This window comes from Hippocampus bargibanti, linkage group LG17 (assembly GCF_051943395.1).
Source record: "Hippocampus bargibanti isolate YZ-2025 linkage group LG17, ASM5194339v1, whole genome shotgun sequence".
NCBI lineage: Eukaryota > Metazoa > Chordata > Actinopteri > Syngnathiformes > Syngnathidae > Hippocampus > Hippocampus bargibanti.
Genome location: NC_142750.1, coordinates 17,585,071 through 17,605,070, shown reverse-complemented (window position 1 = coordinate 17,605,070; position 20,000 = coordinate 17,585,071). Strand labels below are relative to the sequence as shown.

General features: G+C 51.1%; 1 pseudogene across 1 annotated transcript in view; it reads left to right on the top strand.

Annotated features, from left to right (window-relative positions):
* The window catches only part of LOC148886015 (serine/threonine-protein kinase BRSK2-like), a 134,606-nt pseudogene that overhangs the window by 12,042 nt on the left and 102,564 nt on the right, over window positions 1-20,000 (top strand). The window contains exons 6-7 of the transcript XR_016118121.1: window positions 718-944; window positions 9,729-9,737. The product of XR_016118121.1 is annotated as a serine/threonine-protein kinase BRSK2-like (transcript). The remainder of the gene's footprint in view (window positions 1-717; window positions 945-9,728; window positions 9,738-20,000) is intronic.

The window sequence follows — 20,000 nt, the reverse complement described above, 5'->3', positions numbered from 1 at the left end:
TAATAGTTTCCTATGGTAAATTAATTTTTGGAATACACAATTTTCGCCTTACACACTCTGTCTGGGAACCAATTAAGTTCGTAAGCCAAGGTATTACTGTATTCAGAGGGATTGGGAATTGTATTTTTTTTAAATGATGGTAAAATAATAAAAATCTACACCCGTAACGGTTGGAATGAAAAATAACCAAAAATTTAGTTCAAAAAACAAGGCAGAGATAATTCCAACTTTATGAGCGATTCATTGAACCTACAAAGAAAAACCAAGCCCAAAAAGTTGCGTGATTTATTCATTTGACACAATAAGTAAACACTAAAGTTCAATCTGTCTGTTTTTCGTTCTTTTTTTTTGTTAACCTAATTTGAGTTAATTTTGACCTAGCAGGTCAAAGGGTCATATAAATCCATAAAATCGGTCAAGTGAGTGGAAACTCAGGTCTGCTGTTATGATTTCGGTGAATCTCCGCTCTTAATGCATCATGAATGCTGCACTGCTGACTAATGATTGGCTGATAAACACTTTGCTAATCGCATGTTCTGTTTTTTTTATTTCTTGCACTCTCGCCACTTCCTGCCTGCTCCACTTCTCAAAACACGCCTTGTTTTGCCATTCCCTGCTGTGTTTTATTCATGTTTATGAACTATTGGGCAATGGTGATGCCGCACTTACTCTTGGCTGACTCTGTTGTCGTGTTCACTGATGCATGACAAATCACAGCCCAACAGGCGTTTTTTCATCCCACCCCAGTCCCCAGACCTGTGTCAGTCCCCCAATTTCAGCCCCACCCATTCACTTGAGGTCCGCCTTAATGGAGTAGGCGCTCGCACACCCAACTCCTTCCAGCCCAAGAGAGGGTCTCCCCAAATGCACCCTCAAACTCAGACCCTCCCTGCCAAACCCAAATTGTCTGCAAAACCTCTGCTGATAACCAGATCCAACCCACCGTCCAACACAGCTCAGACTTCCTGTACTCTCAAGTCTAAGCCCTCGACACCCAGCCAGCCTTTAGCATCCTGCACCCCCAACAGCCCCCGTGTGAGGTGCCAACCCCCACTTAGCATCCCCCTAAAGCTCTCCATTCCCCTTTCTCCTATGCCACCTATGTCACCCCTGCGGCACCATCACCTGCACCCTGATCACAATGGCAAATCTTTCCCCAACTCGCAGGTTACCCCCCATCCTTCCCCCAAAGAAAGCCCTCTCCCCACTCCCAAAGGCACCCCGGTGCACACGCCCAAGGAGGAATGCCCTGGAGGACGCGCCTCAACTCAATTAAAAACAGCTTCCTGGGCTCCCCTCGTTTCCATCGCAGGAAAATGCAAGGTAAAGGTCGGGCAGGGTTGAGATCGGGTCATTATATATGTACGGTATGCAAGACAGCAATATCAATTTACTGATCTAATAGTAACTGTAACCCAAACATGAAAGTGACATGACTTAATAAGATATACAATGGATGATGTGGTGATAAAAAGTACAATTTTATTTGTATACATACAAAATCTATGGGTAAAAACTGAGATGTGCTTGTCTGAGATGATTCATTACCAACGCTTATCGCATCGCTTTTAACTGACGCCAATTCGTTGTCACAATGTGTTGTTCACACACAGTTGTACATGACAAAATAACACCTATGGTTAGTGATAATGCAACAAAATACTTTTTCAATGCACATGATGATGTTCTTTCAACAACACAAACACTCAAAGGGGAGTAAAAGAAGCTATTTTTGTAAAACAGCAAAATCCTTCACTAAATTTCTCCACTGTGAGACTACTAAAGGCATATCCAATCCAATCCAATCCAATCCAATCCAATCAAATCCAATAAATCGGCATGGTGGGGGTTCAATTTGGATCGTTCGTACAACAGACTTCTTAGGCAAAAAAAATCCAATGTAAAAAACGTGCCCTGGTTCAAAAAAGGTTGAAAAACACGGGTTTATTCAATACATTGTAAAAATGAAGATTGCATTGGTGAGACATTGGGGAGACTAAACAAATTCTTAAAAAAATAGTTTGTCAACATCGCAGGGATAATACTAGTGGGCCTCAATCTGCAATACATATGCACCTGAAAGCTAGCAACCACTCATTAGGTTAAAATCTTAGCGAAACATAATAGATGGTTTGAAAGGGGAGTAAAAAAAACAGCAAAACCCTTCACTAAATCGCCATGGTGGTGTGAGATTAAATTTGGATCGTGCTTACAACAGACTTAGTTCATAGGCTTAGTTATGCTGATGAGGTGATACCAGTGCAAATGGGGCATTCAGGTCAGTCGTAGACCTCATACTCAGGCAGGACCATAGAAGTAATCAGTCAGGACAATAGAAATAATCAGTGTAGCCGTTGTACTAAATTCATCCTGTCTACTTGATAACTAATGTTAAGCAGATTCCTTACTTACAGACAGTGTATTGTCGGTGTTCAAATACCTGACATGTTTCGGCGACTACTTCCGCCTTCGTCAGAGTGTCACGGATGTTGCTGTGACGCGCCATTTTCAGCTGGTGTTGCTATGAGGGCGTGACCTACCTGTCAGAACTGACAGGCAAGCCACGCCCCCCGCTGTCCGCTCGTCCCTCCAGGATGCTGCTCCAGGTAGTAGAGAGCATGTAAGCTCCCTCATCCCTGTTGATGGTCCTTGGTCCTCGCTTTCGGATTTCAATGGTCATGCAATAAATCATACATCGGGGAGACAGGAAGGAGTTTCAATACAAGAAAAAAAGAGCACAAGAACGAGTGCGAGAAGGAGACGGCAACAATCCAAACAAGAGCAATAAAAGAACAAGCACAACAGGAGCACCATAAATCAGCCATCACGGACCACTGCAAAAGAGAGAACCACATCATGGACTGGGAGAAGGCCAGAGTCATCCGCACCGAAGACAACAAACATCAGCGCTGGATCAGGGAGGCCATTGAAATCCGAAAGCGAGGACCAAGGACCATCAACAGGGATGAGGGAGCTTACATGCTCTCTACTACCTGGAGCAGCATCCTGGAGGGACGAGCGGACAGCGGGGGGCGTGGCTTGCCTGTCAGTTCTGACAGGTAGGTCACGCCCTCATAGCAACACCAGCTGAAAATGGCGCGTCACAGCAACATCCGTGACACTCTGACGAAGGCGGAAGTAGTCGCCGAAACATGTCAGGTATTTGAACACCGACAATACACTGTCTGTAAGTAAGGAATCTGCTTAACATTAATCAGTGTAGCCGCAGGGAGTAGTCCTCTGCTACCAGTATAAGACTTTAGTTCGCTGACGCGGCCTCTTGGATAAAAAGTGAAACGTCCGACACCTTCAAACAACTACAGATGACGGCTGAAGAAACCTTTTCATCGAAACACTCATTTTGTATTATTCTGAGAAAATAATTTCATTGACCCAGATCTTCAAAACAGACAGCTCATAATATTTTTGGGTGTTAAATCAATTAGTTCATTAGCACATCAGCCTCACAATTCAGAAGTTGCAAATTTGAATTCTCGCGTGGACTTCCCATATTCTCACAGATATTTTGTGGGTTTTCTCCTCACATTCCAAAAACATGGATGTTGAGTTCGCTGAAGACTCGAAATTGTCCTTTGGTGTGAATTGTTCTCGGTCTATTCTTGGTGTTCCCTGTAATTAATAGGTGACCAGATCAGGGTGTTGCCTTGTCTATAGCTACAAGTCAGCCGGAATACACTTCAGCATGCTGTACATGCAGCCCCAATTGGGAAAACTGAATGTAGAAGGACAACCGACACCATTTTTTGTTTCCTAACTGACATCTGAAAAATGTTTTGTAGCATCTAAATTACCCGAAACATGCAGGATAATATTTTTGTCAAACGCAAAACACCAATAAAAATGACTTAAAGTTGCCCAAAACTGCCACTAATGGCTCAAAACTGGAGAGATTCAGAAAGTCCCGCTCCCAGTTAGTGTCGATCATCAGGATACCCCTTCACAAACTGCCTTGCTCCCAAATCAAAACAATGGCCTCAGAGAGTTCAGATTCAGAAAAAAAGATCATTTATTGTTACTCATCCAGTTATGAATATGATTCAAATAGTTCTGAAGAGTAAAGCATAAGTGTTTGCGATTGATTAAAGAAGTCCTTCCATATCAATTCAAACCGTGTAAGCAAAGCGACAAAACTGGTGAAGGACACGACATATGAAGCATATATGAATCTCCGTGAATAAGCAATATTGCATCAACGTGGGTGATATGTGACATAGAAGGACATGAATAACAAAAAAATATGCTACAAGATGTAAACATCAATGCAGATTGTTTAATGGTTGTCCATGCAAAATGGTGTTTAAACTTTCAAGATGAAGAGTTACAAACTTATGTATGAATGACAGCTGTTCACTCCGGTTAGCTCCTCGTTGCAGCAGCTGAATTTTTGTCTGATTGGTTTGCTCCACTATTATGACGATTGCTCTCTTTCACCACTGGAAGCAACTTTCTACCCATTGTCAGGCTGAGAGGGTGACGGCAGTTATCCAAGCGGGGATTCACACACTCCGGGCAGCTCCTCGGCTGGCGCCATACTGCCCTGTTCCGTTAGAAATGGCTGGTTTGTCCGCTGGGAATTTGTGTAAACTTACAACTTCTTTATGTGTGTTACCGCAATTGGCTGCCACACAACAATTCACCATCGCATTATTTATGTAGTTTTCCTTCTAATTTCATGATCAACACAGTGTTTTCAAAGTAAACAAAGTACCCAAAATGCACTTTGTATCGCTTTCTCGGTCAGGGGCGTACCAACTGCGATGTCACTTCCGGGATTGTCATCAATTCGAAAACAATACTTCATGAAAATTCAGCAGTTTTAAAACAGAAAATATAGCTACATGCGGAATGTGGAATCTGTGGATTCTTTGTAAAAGGCGGTCAGTAGAAGTCATTTGAAGTGATTTTACAAATTATGGACACAACTTGTCTGGGGTGTCGGTTGTCTTTTAAGTTAAAGTTAAAAAAAAAGTTAAAGTGATGCTATATTTAGTAATACTAATATTATCTCAAGGCATTTGGCTCAAAAAATATTTCATACTTTCATCACAATTTGGATAAAAGCTCTACAAACACAAATGCATATACACCTCCCCCACCATGTCCCAAATGCTGCACACACACACACACACACACACACACACACACACACACACACACACACACACACACAAACACACACACACACACACACACACACACACACACACACACACACACACACACAAAACCATTCAAATGTCTCCTGACCAACTTCTTGCATGTGCAGTGCCCACACAGGAAGACTTGTCCAGTCTCACTTCTCCAGAGTGAGTAACACACCAGTATACTTTCGGATTCTCCAGTATCACCAAACACTTGGAAAATTGTTTTTTTGTTTTTGTTTCTTTCTTTGTTCGTTTGTTTTTGGTTGTTTTTTTGGGGGGGAGGTTGGGGGATGAAGAATGAAAACCTTTGAAATATGATTTTTTTTTGATTGTATGATTGGGTATTTGTCTAAACTCAAGCAAATAATAAAACTTACAGAAGTTATGTCGTTTCAAAAAGTCGTGTTAACTGCAGAAGCATATTTTATTGATGAGACCTGCTTTCTAAGCTTCACTTTTGATCTCATCTGTCTCATATCCCTGTAGACTTGCAAAAAAGGCATGGTTTGGTAACTTCATCAACATGGAGAAGGAGGAGCAGATTTTCATTGTGATCAAAGATAAACCTCTCAGCTCCATAAAGGCAGACATCGTCCACGCTTTCCTCTCTGTAGGTCTCTTTTTCTCTCTTCTCAATAAATCCGTCTGAAAAGTACGGATATTAGGGTGGCCCGGTAGCCGAGTGGTTAGCACACCGGCTCCACAGTGCAGAGGTCCCGGTCCAGCCTCCCTGTGTGGAGTTTGCATGTTCTCCCCGGACCCGCGTGGGTTTTCTCCGGGTCCTCCGGTTTCCTCCCACACTCCAAAAACATGCATGGCAGGCAGATTGACCACTCCAAATTGTCCCTAGGTGCGAGTGTGAGAGTGACTGTTGTATGTCTTTGTGTGCCCTGCGATTGGCTGGCAACCAAATCAGGGTGTCCTCAGCCTAGTGCCCGAAGACAGCTGAGGTAGGCTCCAGCAACCCCCGCGACCCTAATGAGGAATAAGCGGTACGGAAAATGAGATGAGATGAGAAGTACTGATATTTACATCATATTGTTTGCTTAAGAAGATGACATGTTTGCTTTAAATCCACGAGGTAGCGGTGTAACAAAGTGGCAAAGCTGACTTGAAGATCTGTCAGAACCAATGCAGAAAATACAGTGAAACTCCTCTAAAACAAAATGATGTTTGCAGCAAGATATTTTTCACAATAGAAGATATTTTTCACGATAGTAAATTTTATCTCTGATGTAAACAAACACACACACTTGCACATGCCCACACGTGCGCGCTCACACACACACACACATATGTTTTCAGGATTTACAAAATGTTCTGGTCAACAAATTAAGTTATTTGCTGGTCAGACACGTTTAGAGGCGAGATTTTATACCATTAAAGATAACGTCTGTGTAAGCTCTGAGTCGCACAGGAGTGGTCCATCGATAAAAAATGTTTCTTCAGCCGTCATCTGTACTTTTTTGAAGGTATCGGACATTCCGCTTCTTATCCAAGGAACTTTGTCAGCAAACCAAAGTCTTGTTGGTAGTTTCGGCCCTATATATATCCCTACTGTCCAGATGTGGTGGTGCCGGACTATGCTATGATAGGTCCCTGCTCTCAGGTTGGGGGGAGCAGAGGACTAATCCCTGCGGCTCCACTGATGGCTTCTACTGTCCTGACTAACGAATGGCCTGATTGCCCAATTCGCCCTGGTATCACCTCATCATGATGACTATGTTGCCTAAGCAGTCTATAGTACGAATGATCCGAATTTAACCTCACCCCACAATTACGGTTAAGGGAAGGATTTTGCTATTTTATGAAAATAGCTTATTTTACTCCTCTTTCAAACCATCTATTGTCTTTCGCTAAGATTTTAACCTCATTGTCGTCAAATGAGTGGTTGGTAGCTTTTAGGTGCATATGTACTGCCGATTGAGGCCCACCAGTATTATCCCAGCGATGTTGATAAAGTATTTTTATGAGAATTTGTTTAGTCTCCCCAATGTATAGCTCTTTACAATTTTCATTATTACAATGTATAGAATATACTACATTACTTTGTTTTTCATTTGGCAGCCTGTATTTTGGATGCACTATTTTTTGCCTTAAACTGTTTAGCAGTTTGAAATAAGTAGGAATTTTGTGTTGCCAAATGACTCTGTAGTTTTTCAGAAACTCCTGCAATGTAAGGTACTGCTACTCCTCTCTTTTTTGTATCTTCAGAATTGTTGTTTCATTTCTTATTCTTTCCTTTTGATATTTGTTAATAGACCACTGAGGGTAACCACAGTTTGTCAGTGCTCTCCTGATATGTTTTGACTCCTTTTCACGACCTTCAATGCTTCTTGGTATTAGTTTAGCTCCTAGTTTGTGTTGTAGAGTGAGGTTACAATCGAAAAGTAAGTATTGGTCAGTGTGCGTAGCCTTCCTAAAGACTACTGTTTTAGCGCTCTGTCCGCTTTTATAATTACTTTACAATCCAAAAAGGCTAGTTGGTTCTCTTTAATGTCCAGCAGGACATTAAAGAGAACTAACGTTTGAAGTTTGAGATACATCATTCAGTCGTGCGTTGGGTTAGCAGCATAATGCTCTTCCGTAGCTGACGGATATGGTCTTGTTGAAATGGACGAGTTAATCAGTTGTTACTTTCAGATCGGGTTTGGTAACAAAGAGATCCTTCAAGTCTTGCCACAGAATCACAATGTTGTGATTTATATCAGGAGTTTGAAGAGGTGGTGCCGTGTAGATATTTTGTCCTTTTTGGATTGTAAAGTAATTATAAAAGAGGACAGAGCGCTAAATACATACGTCTTTAGGAAGGCTACGCACACTGACCAATACTTACTTTTCAATTCTAACCACCCTCTACAACACAAACTAGGTGTTCTCAGAACCCTCCAGCATCAGGCTAAACTAATACCAACAATCGTCGAAGGTAGAGAAAAGTAGTCAAAACATATCAGGAGAGCACTCACACACTGTGGTTACCCTCAGTGGCCTTCTAACAAATGTCAAAGGGAAAGAATAGGGAATGAAACCAACAATTCTGAAGATACAAAAAGGAGAGGAGGAGCAGTACCTTACATTGCAGGAATTTCTGAAAAACTACAAAGAGTCCTTTGGCAAAACAAAATTCCTACTTATTTCAAGCTGCTAAACACTTTAAGGCAAAAAATCCAAACGATGGGCTGCCAAATAAAAAACAAAGTAATGTAGTATATTCAATACATTGTAAAAATGAAAATTGTAACGAGCAATACATTGGGGAGACTAAACAAATTCTCAAAAAAATAATTTATCAACATCGCAGAGATAATGCTAGTGGTCCGGCACTACATATGCACCTAAAAGCTGGCAACCACTCATTTGACGAAAATGAGGTTAAAATCTTAGCGAAAGAAAATAGATGGTTTGAAAGGGGAGTAAAAGAAGCTATTTTCATAAAACCGCAAAATCCTTCCCTTAACCGTAATGGTGGGGTGAGGTTAAATTTGGATCGTTCGTACAATAGACTGCTTAGGCAACATAGTCTTCATTATGAGGTGATACCAGGGCAAATTGGGCAATCAGGCCATTCGTTAGTCAGGACAATAGAATCAGTGGAGCCGCAGGGATTAGTCCTCTGCTCCCCCCAACCTGAGAGCAGGGACCTATCATAGCAGAGTCCGGCACCGCCACGTCTGGACAGTAGGGACATATAATTTAAAACAGATTCTTATCTTACAGACAGTGTATTGTCGGTGTTCAAATACCTGACATATTTCGGCGTCTACTTCTGCCTTCGTCAGAGTGTCACGGATGTTGTTGTGACGCGCCATTTTCAGCTGGTGTTGCTATGAGGGTGTGACCTACCTGTCAGATCGGAGTAGACGCCGAAACATGTCAGGTATTTGAACACCGACAATACACTATCTGTAAGATAAGAATCTGTTTTAAATTAGATATCAGGTAGACAGGATGAACTTAATACAACTAGTAGGGACATATATATAGGGCCAAAACTACCAGTAAGACTTTAGTTTGCTGACGAAGTTTCTTGGATAAGAAGCGAAACGTCCGACACCTTCAAAGAAGTACAGATGACGGCTGAATAAACCTTTTCATCCATTAAAGATAACTAAATATATTTAAACGGAGAATTTCATCACAACACAAAACTATTAACAAAACTACATTGGAATACAATGGTTACTTCACAATCTTGGTTTCGTTTCTGATTGTCTGGTAGACTGTCCCCCTTGCGCTCAGTGTAAAAAAAAAATATTTGCGTGGCTGCCTGTACAAGTCTCGTCATTCGTGTTTAGGGTTGTGCTGTGCCTATTTCAGCATTTTTGTACATGGACTTTCCTCAACCCAAACTCATCATACAATTTGATTACAGAATGTAACCCGCACTCGGCATAGAACTGGGGGGGCATTGTTTTTTTTTGGTTTATTCAAGAGGGACACAGGTCTAGTTAAGTACGTTTACGCGTTTGCTCGACACTCTGTTCCTCAGTGCACCATCAGTGCATTTGCAAATTTATCAAAGTAGACAGTTTTAGATGGGATAAAAAGATGTCTATTGTACAGGCCAGATGGGTTTGCCGATTTTGGTGTATTTGATCAAGGCGCAGCTGTCACATCTCGTTGCCATCCGGGGCGCGCCCCGCCCCTCCTGTCACCTCCTCCGCCAATCCTGGGAGACGGCCCCTCCAATCATCGTACACCTGGGTTCCCACAGCTGATTGTCATTTCACTGATGGTGCCTTCTGACTATATCTGTCTCGCGCTCACTACCGTCTCCGTCGGAGTATTTTTGGTCATTGCCATTTCCACTTCCGTGTTGCCAGGTCTGCTATCATTCAGTTATCTTCCTTCACTCATCCCTGTTTGTTATTATTTGATGCTGTTTCCAGTAAAGACTCTTTATCCATCCAAGCCTGTCACGCCGTGTATTTCGGGTCCTTCCCTAACACCAAAAGTCCGTCGCTCGAGGTCTGCCTCCTAGCACTCGAGCGATCGTCACACAATACTCCGACCACCCATGGACCCCGCCGGCGTTGACAGGTATTTTACCGCCCTTGTACAAGAGGCGGAGCGTTCGAGCCAGCTGGCCCAGGCGATTGAGGAAATGCGCCACGCCACTACCTCGCTGGCTCAACGCCTCAAGGAGATGGAAAAGTGCATCGCCACCCTCTCTGTTCCTTCCCCCCCGCCCGTGGGCAGGCGCACGCCCCCGCTACCCCAACCCTCACGCTACGCAGGCGAAACCGAGCGCTGCGCTCAATTCCTAATGCAGTGTGCGCTCGTGTTTGAACAACATCCTGACGCCTACGTTAGCGATGAGGCTAAGGTAGCCTTCATCACCAGCCTGCTCGCGGGCGAAGCCGAATCATGGGTGCTGGCGGTACGAGAGTCCCGACCGGAGCTGTGCGCCTCGTATCCGGACTTCGTAGCCGAGATTCGCCGGGTGTTTCACCATCCAGTGACGGAGGTCGAGGCGGAAGGGAAAATCCTCGACTGCGTCCAAGGGGCCCGTTCGGCCGCAGAATACTCCGTCGCTTTCCGGATCCAGGCCGCTGGCAGCGGCTACGGCGACCGAGCGTTGAGGGGGGTGTTTCGTCGCGGCTTGAATTCCGACCTAAAGGATGAGTTGGCTACCCGCGACGCCGGCACCACCTTCGACGACCTCGTCGGGATTGTCATCGGCTTGGATCAGCGTCTTCGAGAGCGGCGAAAGGAGCTGAGCGACCGACGGCCCGAGGTACCCCGAAGCCGACCTCGGTCGACCACACCCGGCAGCGACCGCGCGCAGCCCCAGGAGGGACTCTTCGAACCGATGGTGATAGGGGGGGGAGACGACCGCGCCAACCCGAGGGCTCGTCGCACCCGAGGCCCCCAGCCTAGGACCCACGGCCAATGTAAGTCCCCGCCGAAACGGAATCCGTTGGGGGCTAAGTCCACTACACGAGCCACACGGTTGGAGCTGGAGAGTGAACTATTTGGCCCCTCCAGCTCCCAAAGAGTGCGGGCACTAGTGGACTCGGGGGCCGACGGGTGCATTATCGACCCCCACCTGGCCGACCTGCTGGGCTGCCGACTTTTAGATCTCCTTCCCCCTAAGGAGATCGTCGACCTGGATGGCCGATTATTAGCCCGGGTCACCCACCTCACGGCCCCACTTAAGCTCCGAGTGGCAGGCAACCATGTGGAGCACCGCCAATTTCTTGTTATGCCCTCCCGGAACGCGCCATTGGTCTTGGGTCTCCCCTGGCTCAAGGCCCATGACCCATCCATTTCTTGGGAGGGCCCCACCATTCAGGGCTGGAGCCCCTACTGCTACGCTAACTGCCTGCGGTCGGCTACGGCAGGGCGTAACCCCTCCCGCTGTGGCCCGCCCGAGGCCATCCACCTCAAAGGCGTGCCACATTGCTACCACGACCTGCGGGAGGTGTTCAGCAAAGAGAACGCCCAATCCCTGCCGCCCCACCGACCGTATGACTGTGCTATAGACTTGCAGCCAGGGGCTCCATTACCGGACTCCAGACTTTACCATATTTCACAACCGGAACGGGAAGCCCTGAGCACTTACATAGACTCCTCTCTAGCGGCAGGACTCATTCGGCCGTCGCGTTCCCCGCTGGGCGCAGGGTTTTTCTTTATCGACAAGAAGGACGGATCCCTGCGCCCATGCGTTGACTACCGGGGCCTGAACGACATCACCATCCGCAACAAATACCCTCTCCCCCTCATGGATTCGGCCTTTGCGCCCCTTCAGTCCGCCACCATTTTTTCTAAATTGGATCTTCGCAGCGCCTACCATTTGGTCCGAATCCGTGAGGGGGATGAATGGAAAACAGCCTTCAAGACGCCTTTAGGGCACTTTGAATACCTGGTGATGCCGTTCGGGCTCACAAACGCGCCGGCCGTATTCCAGAATTTAATTAATGATGTGCTCAGGGACTTCCTCAATGTTTTTGTTTTTGTTTACCTCGATGACATTCTTATTTTTTCTCGCTCTGCAGAAGAACACCGGCAACACGTCCGACGGGTCCTGGCGCGGCTCCTGCAAAACCGGCTCTATGTGAAGGCAGAGAAGTGTGACTTCCATGTCCGCTCTCTGTCGTTCCTGGGGTTTGTGGTGGAGCAGGGGCAGCTCAGGGCCGACCCCGCTAAAACCAAGGCGGTGGTGGAATGGCCGATCCCAAAGACGCGCAAGCAGCTTCAGCGGTTTTTGGGGTTTGCCAACTTCTACCGCCGCTTCATTCGCGGGTATAGTCAGAAGGCACTCCCCCTCACTAACCTCACGTCCACCAAGCTCCCTTTCAGGTGGACTCCCGATGCTGAGGGGGCTTTCAACCGCCTCCGTCGTGCCTTCACCAACCCCCCCGTTCTGCGTCATCCCGACCCGGATCTCCCGTTCACGGTCGAGGTTGACGCATCCGAGTCCGGAGTAGGGGCCGTCCTTTCCCAGCGCTCTCCCACCGACCAGAAGCTACGCCCATGCGCCTTCTTCTCCCGCCGGCTCAGCCCCGCCGAAGCCAATTACGACGTCGGCAATCGGGAACTGCTGGCGGTCGTCCTGGCCCTGCAGGAATGGAGACACTGGCTTGAGGGAGCTAAACACCCCTTCACCGTCTACACGGATCACAAGAACCTGGCGGCCATCCGGTCGGCCAAGAGACTTAACTCACGGCAGGCCCGATGGTCACTCTTCCTCACCCGTTTTGACTTTTCTCTCACCTACTGCCCAGGGTCACAGAACACCAAGCCCGACGCCCTATCCCGTATCCATGAGCCGGCAGAAAGGGAGGAGACCACCGCCAACATCCTGCCGGCCCAGCGCATCCTGGGCGCCCTGAGGTGGGAGGTTGAGAGAAAAGTCCAACAAGTCCAGGGAACCACCACCATCCCCAGGGGCTGTCCCAAGGATCGCCTGTTCGTCCCCCCCCCTCTACGCACCGAGGTGCTCATCTGGGGGCACACATCTAAGATAGCTTGCCACCCGGGGGTCAACAGGACGAACCAACTCATCGCCCAACGGTTCTGGTGGCCGGGGTTTAGGAGGGACATCACCCTCTTCGTGAAGGCCTGCCCGACCTGCGCCCGTGGAAAGGCCTCCCACCAGCCCCCGGCCGGACTCCTCCAGCCCCTACCGGTTCCGTCCAGACCCTGGTCCCACATCTCCGTCGACTTCGTGACAGGCCTCCCCCCCTCCCGTGGCAAGACGGTCGTCCTCACCGTAGTGGACCGATTCTCCAAGTCGGCCCACTTCGTTCCGTTAACCAGGTTGCCGTCCGCCACCGAGACGGCTCAACTCCTGGTTAACCATGTCGTCCGTCTCCACGGGATTCCGACGAACATCGTGTCGGATCGGGGACCGCAGTTCGTGTCCAAGGTATGGAAGCGTTTCTGTCGGTCCCTAGGGGCATCGGCGAGCCTGTCGTCTGGGTACCACCCCCAGACCAACGGACAGACGGAGAGGAAGAACCAGGACCTGGAGGCGGCCCTCCGGTGCGTGTGCCTCCACAACCCGGCGTCGTGGGCCCTGCACCTACCCTGGGTGGAGTACGCCCACAACTCCCTGGTCTCCGCAGCCACAGGTCGGTCCCCATTCATGTCCGCCTGTGGCTATCAGCCGCCCTTATTTCCCACACAGGAAGGCCAGGTGGAGGTCCCGTCTATCGATCATCACCTCAGACGGGCCCACAGAGTCTGGAAGGAGACCAGGGACGCCCTGTCACGCACCGCATCCCGGAACCGGCGGGTGGCAGACCGCCATCGACGGCAAGCACCCAGCTACCAGGTCGGGCAGGAGGTCTGGCTATCCACGAAGGACCTTCGGCTGGCAGGGTCCTCGGCCAAGCTGGGCCCACGCTTCACGGGTCCCTTCCCCATCGAGGCCATCCTCAGCCCGGTCTCGGTGAGGCTCCGGCTACCACCCACCATGCGGATCCACCCCGTGTTTCATGTTTCCCTCCTCAAGCCAGTGGAGACCAGCCCCTTAGCCCCCACGCCCGCCCCCCCACCTCCCCCCCGGATATTGGACGACGGACCAGTCTACACCGTGCGGGAGATACTGGACTCCAGGCGCAGGGGCAGAGGAGTGCAGTACCTGGTCGACTGGGAGGGCTATGGACCTGAGGAACGTCAATGGGTCCCACGTGCCTGGATCCTCGACCCATCCCTCACCCGGGCGTTCCATGCGGCTCACCCATCCAAGCCTGGGGGGCCGCCGAGAGGCGTCCCTTGAGGGGGGGGCACTGTCACATCTCGTTGCCATCCGGGGCGCGCCCCGCCCCTCCTGTCACCTCCTCCGCCAATCCTGGGAGACGGCCCCTCCAATCATCGTACACCTGGGTTCCCACAGCTGATTGTCATTTCACTGATGGTGCCTTCTGACTATATCTGTCTCGCGCTCACTACCGTCTCCGTCGGAGTATTTTTGGTCATTGCCATTTCCACTTCCGTGTTGCCAGGTCTGCTATCATTCAGTTATCTTCCTTCACTCATCCCTGTTTGTTATTATTTGATGCTGTTTCCAGTAAAGACTCTTTATCCATCCAAGCCTGTCACGCCGTGTATTTCGGGTCCTTCCCTAACACCAAAAGTCCGTCGCTCGAGGTCTGCCTCCTAGCACTCGAGCGATCGTCACACAATACTCCGACCACCCATGGACCCCGCCGGCGTTGACAGGTATTTTACCGCCCTTGTACAAGAGGCGGAGCGTTCGAGCCAGCTGGCCCAGGCGATTGAGGAAATGCGCCACGCCACTACCTCGCTGGCTCAACGCCTCAAGGAGATGGAAAAGTGCATCGCCACCCTCTCTGTTCCTTCCCCCCCGCCCGTGGGCAGGCGCACGCCCCCGCTACCCCAACCCTCACGCTACGCAGGCGAAACCGAGCGCTGCGCTCAATTCCTAATGCAGTGTGCGCTCGTGTTTGAACAACATCCTGACGCCTACGTTAGCGATGAGGCTAAGGTAGCCTTCATCACCAGCCTGCTCGCGGGCGAAGCCGAATCATGGGTGCTGGCGGTACGAGAGTCCCGACCGGAGCTGTGCGCCTCGTATCCGGACTTCGTAGCCGAGATTCGCCGGGTGTTTCACCATCCAGTGACGGAGGTCGAGGCGGAAGGGAAAATCCTCGACTGCGTCCAAGGGGCCCGTTCGGCCGCAGAATACTCCGTCGCTTTCCGGATCCAGGCCGCTGGCAGCGGCTACGGCGACCGAGCGTTGAGGGGGGTGTTTCGTCGCGGCTTGAATTCCGACCTAAAGGATGAGTTGGCTACCCGCGACGCCGGCACCACCTTCGACGACCTCGTCGGGATTGTCATCGGCTTGGATCAGCGTCTTCGAGAGCGGCGAAAGGAGCTGAGCGACCGACGGCCCGAGGTACCCCGAAGCCGACCTCGGTCGACCACACCCGGCAGCGACCGCGCGCAGCCCCAGGAGGGACTCTTCGAACCGATGGTGATAGGGGGGGGAGACGACCGCGCCAACCCGAGGGCTCGTCGCACCCGAGGCCCCCAGCCTAGGACCCACGGCCAATGTAAGTCCCCGCCGAAACGGAATCCGTTGGGGGCTAAGTCCACTACACGAGCCACACGGTTGGAGCTGGAGAGTGAACTATTTGGCCCCTCCAGCTCCCAAAGAGTGCGGGCACTAGTGGACTCGGGGGCCGACGGGTGCATTATCGACCCCCACCTGGCCGACCTGCTGGGCTGCCGACTTTTAGATCTCCTTCCCCCTAAGGAGATCGTCGACCTGGATGGCCGATTATTAGCCCGGGTCACCCACCTCACGGCCCCACTTAAGCTCCGAGTGGCAGGCAACCATGTGGAGCACCGCCAATTTCTTGTTATGCCCTCCCGGAACGCGCCATTGGTCTTGGGTCTCCCCTGGCTCAAGGCCCATGACCCATCCATTTCTTGGGAGGGCCCCACCATTCAGGGCTGGAGCCCCTACTGCTACGCTAACTGCCTGCGGTCGGCTACGGCAGGGCGTAACCCCTCCCGCTGTGGCCCGCCCGAGGCCATCCACCTCAAAGGCGTGCCACATTGCTACCACGACCTGCGGGAGGTGTTCAGCAAAGAGAACGCCCAATCCCTGCCGCCCCACCGACCGTATGACTGTGCTATAGACTTGCAGCCAGGGGCTCCATTACCGGACTCCAGACTTTACCATATTTCACAACCGGAACGGGAAGCCCTGAGCACTTACATAGACTCCTCTCTAGCGGCAGGACTCATTCGGCCGTCGCGTTCCCCGCTGGGCGCAGGGTTTTTCTTTATCGACAAGAAGGACGGATCCCTGCGCCCATGCGTTGACTACCGGGGCCTGAACGACATCACCATCCGCAACAAATACCCTCTCCCCCTCATGGATTCGGCCTTTGCGCCCCTTCAGTCCGCCACCATTTTTTCTAAATTGGATCTTCGCAGCGCCTACCATTTGGTCCGAATCCGTGAGGGGGATGAATGGAAAACAGCCTTCAAGACGCCTTTAGGGCACTTTGAATACCTGGTGATGCCGTTCGGGCTCACAAACGCGCCGGCCGTATTCCAGAATTTAATTAATGATGTGCTCAGGGACTTCCTCAATGTTTTTGTTTTTGTTTACCTCGATGACATTCTTATTTTTTCTCGCTCTGCAGAAGAACACCGGCAACACGTCCGACGGGTCCTGGCGCGGCTCCTGCAAAACCGGCTCTATGTGAAGGCAGAGAAGTGTGACTTCCATGTCCGCTCTCTGTCGTTCCTGGGGTTTGTGGTGGAGCAGGGGCAGCTCAGGGCCGACCCCGCCAAAACCAAGGCGGTGGTGGAATGGCCGATCCCAAAGACGCGCAAGCAGCTTCAGCGGTTTTTGGGGTTTGCCAACTTCTACCGCCGCTTCATTCGCGGGTATAGTCAGAAGGCACTCCCCCTCACTAACCTCACGTCCACCAAGCTCCCTTTCAGGTGGACTCCCGATGCTGAGGGGGCTTTCAACCGCCTCCGTCGTGCCTTCACCAACCCCCCCGTTCTGCGTCATCCCGACCCGGATCTCCCGTTCACGGTCGAGGTTGACGCATCCGAGTCCGGAGTAGGGGCCGTCCTTTCCCAGCGCTCTCCCACCGACCAGAAGCTACGCCCATGCGCCTTCTTCTCCCGCCGGCTCAGCCCCGCCGAAGCCAATTACGACGTCGGCAATCGGGAACTGCTGGCGGTCGTCCTGGCCCTGCAGGAATGGAGACACTGGCTTGAGGGAGCTAAACACCCCTTCACCGTCTACACGGATCACAAGAACCTGGCGGCCATCCGGTCGGCCAAGAGACTTAACTCACGGCAGGCCCGATGGTCACTCTTCCTCACCCGTTTTGACTTTTCTCTCACCTACTGCCCAGGGTCACAGAACACCAAGCCCGACGCCCTATCCCGTATCCATGAGCCGGCAGAAAGGGAGGAGACCACCGCCAACATCCTGCCGGCCCAGCGCATCCTGGGCGCCCTGAGGTGGGAGGTTGAGAGAAAAGTCCAACAAGTCCAGGGAACCACCACCATCCCCAGGGGCTGTCCCAAGGATCGCCTGTTCGTCCCCCCCCCTCTACGCACCGAGGTGCTCATCTGGGGGCACACATCTAAGATAGCTTGCCACCCGGGGGTCAACAGGACGAACCAACTCATCGCCCAACGGTTCTGGTGGCCGGGGTTTAGGAGGGACATCACCCTCTTCGTGAAGGCCTGCCCGACCTGCGCCCGTGGAAAGGCCTCCCACCAGCCCCCGGCCGGACTCCTCCAGCCCCTACCGGTTCCGTCCAGACCCTGGTCCCACATCTCCGTCGACTTCGTGACAGGCCTCCCCCCCTCCCGTGGCAAGACGGTCGTCCTCACCGTAGTGGACCGATTCTCCAAGTCGGCCCACTTCGTTCCGTTAACCAGGTTGCCGTCCGCCACCGAGACGGCTCAACTCCTGGTTAACCATGTCGTCCGTCTCCACGGGATTCCGACGAACATCGTGTCGGATCGGGGACCGCAGTTCGTGTCCAAGGTATGGAAGCGTTTCTGTCGGTCCCTAGGGGCATCGGCGAGCCTGTCGTCTGGGTACCACCCCCAGACCAACGGACAGACGGAGAGGAAGAACCAGGACCTGGAGGCGGCCCTCCGGTGCGTGTGCCTCCACAACCCGGCGTCGTGGGCCCTGCACCTACCCTGGGTGGAGTACGCCCACAACTCCCTGGTCTCCGCAGCCACAGGTCGGTCCCCATTCATGTCCGCCTGTGGCTATCAGCCGCCCTTATTTCCCACACAGGAAGGCCAGGTGGAGGTCCCGTCTATCGATCATCACCTCAGACGGGCCCACAGAGTCTGGAAGGAGACCAGGGACGCCCTGTCACGCACCGCATCCCGGAACCGGCGGGTGGCAGACCGCCATCGACGGCAAGCACCCAGCTACCAGGTCGGGCAGGAGGTCTGGCTATCCACGAAGGACCTTCGGCTGGCAGGGTCCTCGGCCAAGCTGGGCCCACGCTTCACGGGTCCCTTCCCCATCGAGGCCATCCTCAGCCCGGTCTCGGTGAGGCTCCGGCTACCACCCACCATGCGGATCCACCCCGTGTTTCATGTTTCCCTCCTCAAGCCAGTGGAGACCAGCCCCTTAGCCCCCACGCCCGCCCCCCCACCTCCCCCCCGGATATTGGACGACGGACCAGTCTACACCGTGCGGGAGATACTGGACTCCAGGCGCAGGGGCAGAGGAGTGCAGTACCTGGTCGACTGGGAGGGCTATGGACCTGAGGAACGTCAATGGGTCCCACGTGCCTGGATCCTCGACCCATCCCTCACCCGGGCGTTCCATGCGGCTCACCCATCCAAGCCTGGGGGGCCGCCGAGAGGCGTCCCTTGAGGGGGGGGCACTGTCACATCTCGTTGCCATCCGGGGCGCGCCCCGCCCCTCCTGTCACCTCCTCCGCCAATCCTGGGAGACGGCCCCTCCAATCATCGTACACCTGGGTTCCCACAGCTGATTGTCATTTCACTGATGGTGCCTTCTGACTATATCTGTCTCGCGCTCACTACCGTCTCCGTCGGAGTATTTTTGGTCATTGCCATTTCCACTTCCGTGTTGCCAGGTCTGCTATCATTCAGTTATCTTCCTTCACTCATCCCTGTTTGTTATTATTTGATGCTGTTTCCAGTAAAGACTCTTTATCCATCCAAGCCTGTCACGCCGTGTATTTCGGGTCCTTCCCTAACACCAAAAGTCCGTCGCTCGAGGTCTGCCTCCTAGCACTCGAGCGATCGTCACAGCAGCTGGACAAAAGTCAGGCTTCATGGCTTGCTACTGCCCCAAGCTTAAACCTGGGAGGGGTCGTCCACAGGGACCGCAACCTCTTAATAATCCCCATTGACATTTATGTATGAAGTGTATATTTACCAATAGATTTGTGTGCAGGTTGAAGGTGCATCATTTTCAAAAAGAGGGGTATGAACTTTACGAAAGTAAAAGAAAATATGCAAGTATTGTGGGTTGTGTAAAATGAACCCCCAAGTTGTGTGATTCGGTCAGATTTGCCTTACTTGGATTTGCCCTATGACCACCCTGAAATAATGCAAATAAATAATGTAGGGAGGATTGCTGGCAAATGTGTACAGTAATACCTCGGTTTACAAACCCCTTGGCTTACGAACTTTTCGGTTTACGAACGTTACATTTATGAAAATTTCACCTTGGCATATGAACTTTACTTTGGCATACAAACTTTTTTCGTACACGGAGCTGCCTCAATGAATGATGTGTCGTTCGCGAACGAGCTTTTCTTCTAACAACAAAATGGCAGTGACAGTGTTTTACTGCCTCCAGTCTTCGGTTAAAGCCACGTGATT